We start from the raw sequence: 6,330 nt of genomic DNA, 5'->3' as shown, positions 1-6,330 counted from the left end.
CGAAAGAAGAAGAAGCACAAATAATTCTAATCATGCTTTTCTTTTATTCTCAGTACTAAGCTATGTAAAGGAAGTCAAGGTTGTTTCCTCCTACAATCACTTTGGTCATGCTGTTCTTACAAGTGTGGAGGTGCCAGATGGTTTAGACTTGTTTAGATTGGTGCTCTGTCTCCCTTTATCCAAACTAAAACTTTGATGGGGTTTTTTATCTTCACTAAACACTTTTTTGCTTTGTGTTTATTATTGTGCTACTGCAAGTATTTCATATATTAGTCAGTTGATTGTTACTGTAGGGCAGCTCTAGGACAATCCCAGATGTGATGTAGCTTGCTTTTATCCAGCAGATACGACATCTCATGAGGAGGTTCGAACCCTGTACCCTGACCCTCCTGCTGACGCACAAAGTCTGGACATCCAGCAGCAGGCCCTTCTACGTGAACAACAGCACAACAGTTTCTATTTCTTTTAATATTAGAAGTCAGTTATTCATTAATGAATACAAATGGTGACTGAAGTTATTTAGACAGGACATTAAACAATAAACTTCCAATAAATGATGAACAATGTGTGACTGAATGTGTTCAGTGAAAGACTTTGAAAATATCGCAGCATAAAACCAGTGTAAAAGTACTCAGACTACTTTTGGGGGTATTTATTTGATGATGCAACCAGAAAATGTGCAGGTTGTGAGTTTAACATTTTCAACACTGGAGAAGAAGTACATGTACACAGACTAGCTAATGACAAAAATTTTTTTAAATTAACCTTTATTTAAACAGGTTGTTCATTTTTCTGAGCTTATCTGGTGTCCAGTTTCGGTGGCAGTAGCATAAGCAGAGAAGACCCAGACCTTACTCTCCCGAGCCAGCTCCTCCATTATTTGGGGGACACTGAGGCATTCTCTGCTGAGTGCTGTGATCTCCCCAACATGTCCTGGGTGTGTCCTGTCTGTCCTGGTGGGACATGCCTGGAACATCTCACCCAGGAGGTGTTCAAGAGGCACCCTTGTCAGATGCCTGAACCTCCTCAACTGGCTCGTTTAGATGTAGAGGAGTAGCAGTTAACTCGGAATGAGACAGACAGCACCTACTGCTGGGGTGGGCCTACAGGAGGGAGAGCTCATGTCGTCTCTTCAGGACACATCACTGGACCCCAAGAAGCTCTCCCCGGAGCTCCCTTTGGCTGCTGGGGTCGGCATACGTTCAACTTTAAAATCACTCTTGGTTCTTGGCTAGCTTTGTGTTAGCATCCTTTGTGTACTGATGCTTGCAAGAAGCTAAAGTTGCTTTGGCAGAATTTTCTTTCTCATATATGCACACATAAGGAGAGAGATGTTTTATAAGCTTTAGTCATCACCGTGCACTTTTCCTGATTCACACAAAATACAGCAATCTGGCACCTTCCCACAGGGTCTTGCACGAGTATTAAACATGTTCATTTGTGCTTTGGACTGTCACCAGATTTCTTCTAGAAGTTTCTTGCCAGTCAGCAACTATCTTGGCAACACCACTTGAGTTTGTGTGTTGCATGCTAACATCCTTATCATATGTGTAATAATACTAAAGCTTCATCTTATGCACACACAAAAAACAAATATGGCTCCTTCGTGCAGGGTTTTCTGGTATGTTCATTTATGCTTCCCAATTAAAAAAAAGAAAAAAAAAAAAGAAGAAAAAGCAAAGTTCTTGCTTCTCAGCCACTGCGGCCACATCCTCACCGTTTTTTAGGCAGTTATATAAACATACTGTGAGTGAGTCATAAGCTTAAATACAATAGTTGAAGGAACAAAAACTTAATGTTTAAAAATACCAGTCAAATCTGATTAAAGTAAATAAATAATAAGTATACAATGTAGTTTTAAGACTTCTCAATGTTTCGTAACATTAATGTTCTATGAACTCGTGAGTCCAGAAATCTGAATGTCATGAAAAGTATTTATTATTCGTGTATTATTATTTTACAATACAAGGTTGTTTTTTTCCTGATACTTCATGCAAACCACATTTCTCCAGGCCTGTCCTAATCAGCTTACTCAGTATCACTAGATCCAATGCTGCTCCTCCAGCAGAGCACACAAAAGTAGGAGAGACCAGAGATGCCATGGCTTAGTTAGGAGACTGTTTGCTTCAAGGCCACTAGAGGGTGCTGCCATAAAACTACAATAAATGAATTGACCTTTTGACCTGCTCACACTCTTTTATGCAAAACCCTGTTGATGTTACACACACACACACACACACACAAAGAGATTCTAGGTCTCACCAACCATGGGCAAAAAGATGACAGTCAATAAAATTCTAAAATTTTATTTATAAACACAATGAATAGTAGTTAGAAGTCCAGTGTCCCATTTAGGTACAAAGTAAAAACACACAGTCCAAGGCCAGAGCCAGCTATGCCACAAAGCCAGTTGCACTCCACACGTTGTTCACTTCAACAGGGGTAGCAATTGTCCTCTGAGACCCACCACCCTGTAAGTAGAAAGCCTGCACAGAGCGACAAAATAAGACAATTCACTATATAATTCACAGCCCATCCATCCCAAACATATCAGATCATTAGAGGTTTTGTCACATTACATACCTGCACTGAGAGACAAAATAACACAGCAGTGTTTGTAATGTGGGCTATAAGTAGACTAGCATATCAGTGCAATCAATTACACCTGCCTCCAATTAGTCCAGCCCTTTTACAGTCATTGACTGGGTGAGAAAACACGAGCAAATCAACCCAAGAGACAAGCAGGAAGACTCTCTGAAGGCTCCTGTGGCTGCACAGGCAGTCTTACAATTACGAGGTTGGAGAGTTGTTGTTTCAAAATGTTCACACTGATTTCACATGCTCATTAACTCACAACCAGCTGACCATATATATTTCTGCTGCTGAGCTGCTTTTTGATGGAGATTTTCTGAATTTATTTTGCTACCATAAGAGCAGACTCCATGCTGAAAGCATGTGCACTGTCACTTGCAATGAGTGGCACTAATGACGCTAAATTTAATTACAGGTCATGGACAGCCTTCATAAATGCTCATATTACTCACCCACACTGAATTCCAGCACAGGTTCATCTGGGTCCTGACTATTTCCTGCAAAGTAACACAAACGTCATCAGAACATTAAGTCAGAGAAACAACATTTGGAGCTTTTGTACATGATAAATTATACTGCAGTAGTAAAACAAAGTCAAGCAGCAGTACATTTATTGAAATCACCTTCAGCTGTAATATTTAAACTGATTTAGTGTCAATTTAGATTATGTTTAGATTAAAATGAAACTAGTACCCTTGTAATGTCTTTTTAAATTAGAGGTAAATATTTGTATATTTTTTACATAATATAATTATATTTACTGGATTTTCTCTCTATTGTAGTTTAGTATTATAGTTATTACTTGTTTTTTATTGACTTGTCTTGTTTTTACAATGATTTGCTCTGAATGCAGCCTTTAAAGAAAAGACTATCTGTTCAGTAACTATCCATCAGACTGGGTCCATGTTACCAGCCAAATGGGTAATAATTAAAGTAAGTTTTGAATTACGTATATTTGGGTGTTTAGGTGACACTTTTGCAAAAAAAAAAAATAATAATTAGGTTTAAAAGAACTAAACATGTATGTATTTAAAAACAATAAGTGTGTTAGAATTACTACAGCAACAGCTTGTAGCTCACTGTACTATTTTTGAGCACAACTTTGGTGCTTTTGCCTCATTTTTAAATCAGTGATCCCAGTAGCACAGTCTAAGCAGAGACCTCAGTGCTTGGCAAACAATCAATAGAATCAATAGAATTATTAAAAAGAAACAAAATAAATGCCAACCATATTAAAAAAAACATAAACTTAAGGAAAAAACTAAACTTGATTTTGTGTCTTTAGGCTATTGTTAACAGCAAGCATGAGGTTAGTGCATATGTATTATTATTGGAAAGATTACTGCAAAGAAAAAAAGGTTGAACCAGGAGGGGGCGATATTGCTCTTCTTACCATGAGTTACATGCAGGCTATTACTTACCATGTCACTCACATTTATTTCACAAAACAGCTGAACCCACTTAATTCGATTTAATTGTATTTATGCAGAGCTGAATCACAACAACAGTCTCCTCGAGGTGGTATAGATTGTAAGGTAGAAAGTCTACAATTAAAAAGAAAAAACCTCAATACAGTGGGAAGGAACAACTCACTTTTAACAGGAAGCACCCTCTGGCAGAACCACGGTCAGGGAGGGGCAGCCCGCTGCGACCCTTTGGGGATGAGGAGACGAAAAAGGGGACAAAAGACACACTGTGGACGAGAGCCAGAGATGAACAAGAACTAATTATTGAATGCAGAGAGGTGTATAAACACATGGTGGGAATCCCCCAGCAGGGTAGTCCCAGGGTAACTAAGGGAGGATTCATGGTCACCTGATTCAGCCCTAGCTATATGCGTTGGCAAAAAGGTAACTTTGAAACTTAATCTTAAAAGTAGAGATAGTGTCCGTCTCCTGCATTCAAACTGGGAGCTGGTTCCACAGAAGGATGATCCCCTTCTACTTCTAAATATCCTAAAAACCACAAGGAAGCCCACAGTCTGAGAGCAAACTATCAAACTACGAGGTCTTTAAAATAAGATGATTATTCAAGACCTCATGTGTGATGGGAAGGATTCTGAATTTGATGCTGGACCCACAAATCATAAAAGAGAAACACTAACTCACACACACCAGAAAGTGCCAAGAATTATAATTATATGTAATTTAGTTTTGCGTTCCTTTATAATGCTTTCAACTATACAAATAAGACACTTCATGGGGGCGCCTGAGCCTTGTAGACACAACAAATACTGAACAAACCTCATGCGCCCTGTTGTTGACAAAACGATAAAAATGAATGTGTACTTCTGTCTTATTTAGGTCATTTTTGTAGTTTTTGTAGACAGACTACTGTAATTTCTCAATAAAATGTCGCTTATTATCGCTCACTCTCAAGAACAAAAACGTGAGTAATTTCCCAGTAGCTCACCATATTTGGGATCTTCTAACATCCACACTTCATGTTTAAACGGTGGTGCGGAGGCGGTGTACCGTCGCAGGCCGGATGTAGCATTCAGCGCGGTGTGCCTTTTTTTCAGTTGCTAAGCAACAGATTTGTCCCGCCCCTTTCGTTATGACGGGGCGGGCCAGTCCTTTGACTGGTGACGTTACAAAGAAACGTCAGGTGACGTTACAAAGAAACCTTAAACCGACCTTATATATAGACCTGGCTGTTCAGTTGAAACGCATTCACACAGCGGGACAGCAGCGCTTTAAACGTTCAAACACGGAGTTTAACACAAAACAACATTTTAGACATAAAAAACAAAAAAGTGAAATGGCAAGCTCGAACTGTAACACAATGACAAATGATGAAACAGTTCAGACCAATGGGGATAATTCTACAGTACATGCTTTGGTATCCCTCTTGAATAACTTGTTCAGTAGTTATTCGATCAAGCAGTGGGGAGAGCTTATCTCAGGCTATCCGGATTGCTTCACTGCTAAGCGGCTTGTAGGTTTTGTAGAGGACGTAATGGACCTGTGTGCACAGTCAGTAGCAGTATCACCACTGAGGTCTTCCCAGAAGTCCCCTGTACATGAAAACTGTTCTGTCCACACCACTACTGGCAAAACGGTTTTGTCACGTGTGAAATTTTTGGACGATTCTGCTGAGCAGGAGTTTGATACAGCACAGAATATAGATGCTAACAGCCAAGAAACAGCTAACACAGAAGAAAGCTGTCAAAATGCTGACCAACACAGTGCTGCAAAAGCAGAAAACAATCCAATTCCAGATCCCCAGCAGCAGAAATCCTGTGTTGAACATGAAGCCAGCATCCCACCGTTAACAAACGTAAGTCAAACGGAGTCATATAAAAAGATACAGCATCACAGATCTTCTGTAGACTGTGAGCCACCTGAAAAAACCTTAGACTTTGAAAGATGGTTAGAGACATTAATTCAGGCTGTGCTTTCAAAGCTTGGTAAACTTTTAAAGTGCCCTCATTCTCACCAAAAACGTTTGTTGGATCTACTCTTGGACAAATTCAAGGGGATGGATTTGCATTTAGACCGAAAAGTGCAGAATTATTTTGACTGCATTGCTAATGCGATTTTCACTGATATTTGTGACAAATTACATAAATTGTCACTAATATCATTGAAAATGGGGAGGAGTGGGGAGGAGGGTTCAATGAATTTAATGGAACAACCAATATTTAATATCATAACTACTTCAGTATTCCAAGAACACCTGTTGGCAGTAACAGTTACTGATAGACTGGAATCATATGAAAAGAAAGAAAGATGCAGA

General features: G+C 39.3%; 1 long non-coding RNA gene across 1 annotated transcript; it reads right to left on the bottom strand.

Annotated features, from left to right (window-relative positions):
• Nucleotides 1–1,916: 1,916 nt before the first annotated feature.
• Nucleotides 1,917–5,146, bottom strand: LOC146558429 (uncharacterized). The gene is made up of 3 exons (XR_014888600.1): nt 5,005–5,146; nt 3,045–3,089; nt 1,917–2,471 (listed from the first exon to the last, which is right to left on the bottom strand). It is a non-coding gene; the product is annotated as an uncharacterized LOC146558429 (long non-coding RNA).
• Nucleotides 5,147–6,330: the final 1,184 nt, after the last annotated feature.

The sequence above is a fragment of the Mchenga conophoros genome, linkage group LG15, assembly GCF_057382185.1.
Source record: "Mchenga conophoros isolate Kocher_MC1m ecotype Shallow Benthic linkage group LG15, M_conophoros_male_GT1.1, whole genome shotgun sequence".
Taxonomy (NCBI): Eukaryota; Metazoa; Chordata; class Actinopteri; order Cichliformes; family Cichlidae; genus Mchenga; species Mchenga conophoros.
The sequence above is the reverse complement of the archived record's forward strand: the minus strand, read 5'-3'. Positions and strand labels throughout refer to the sequence as shown.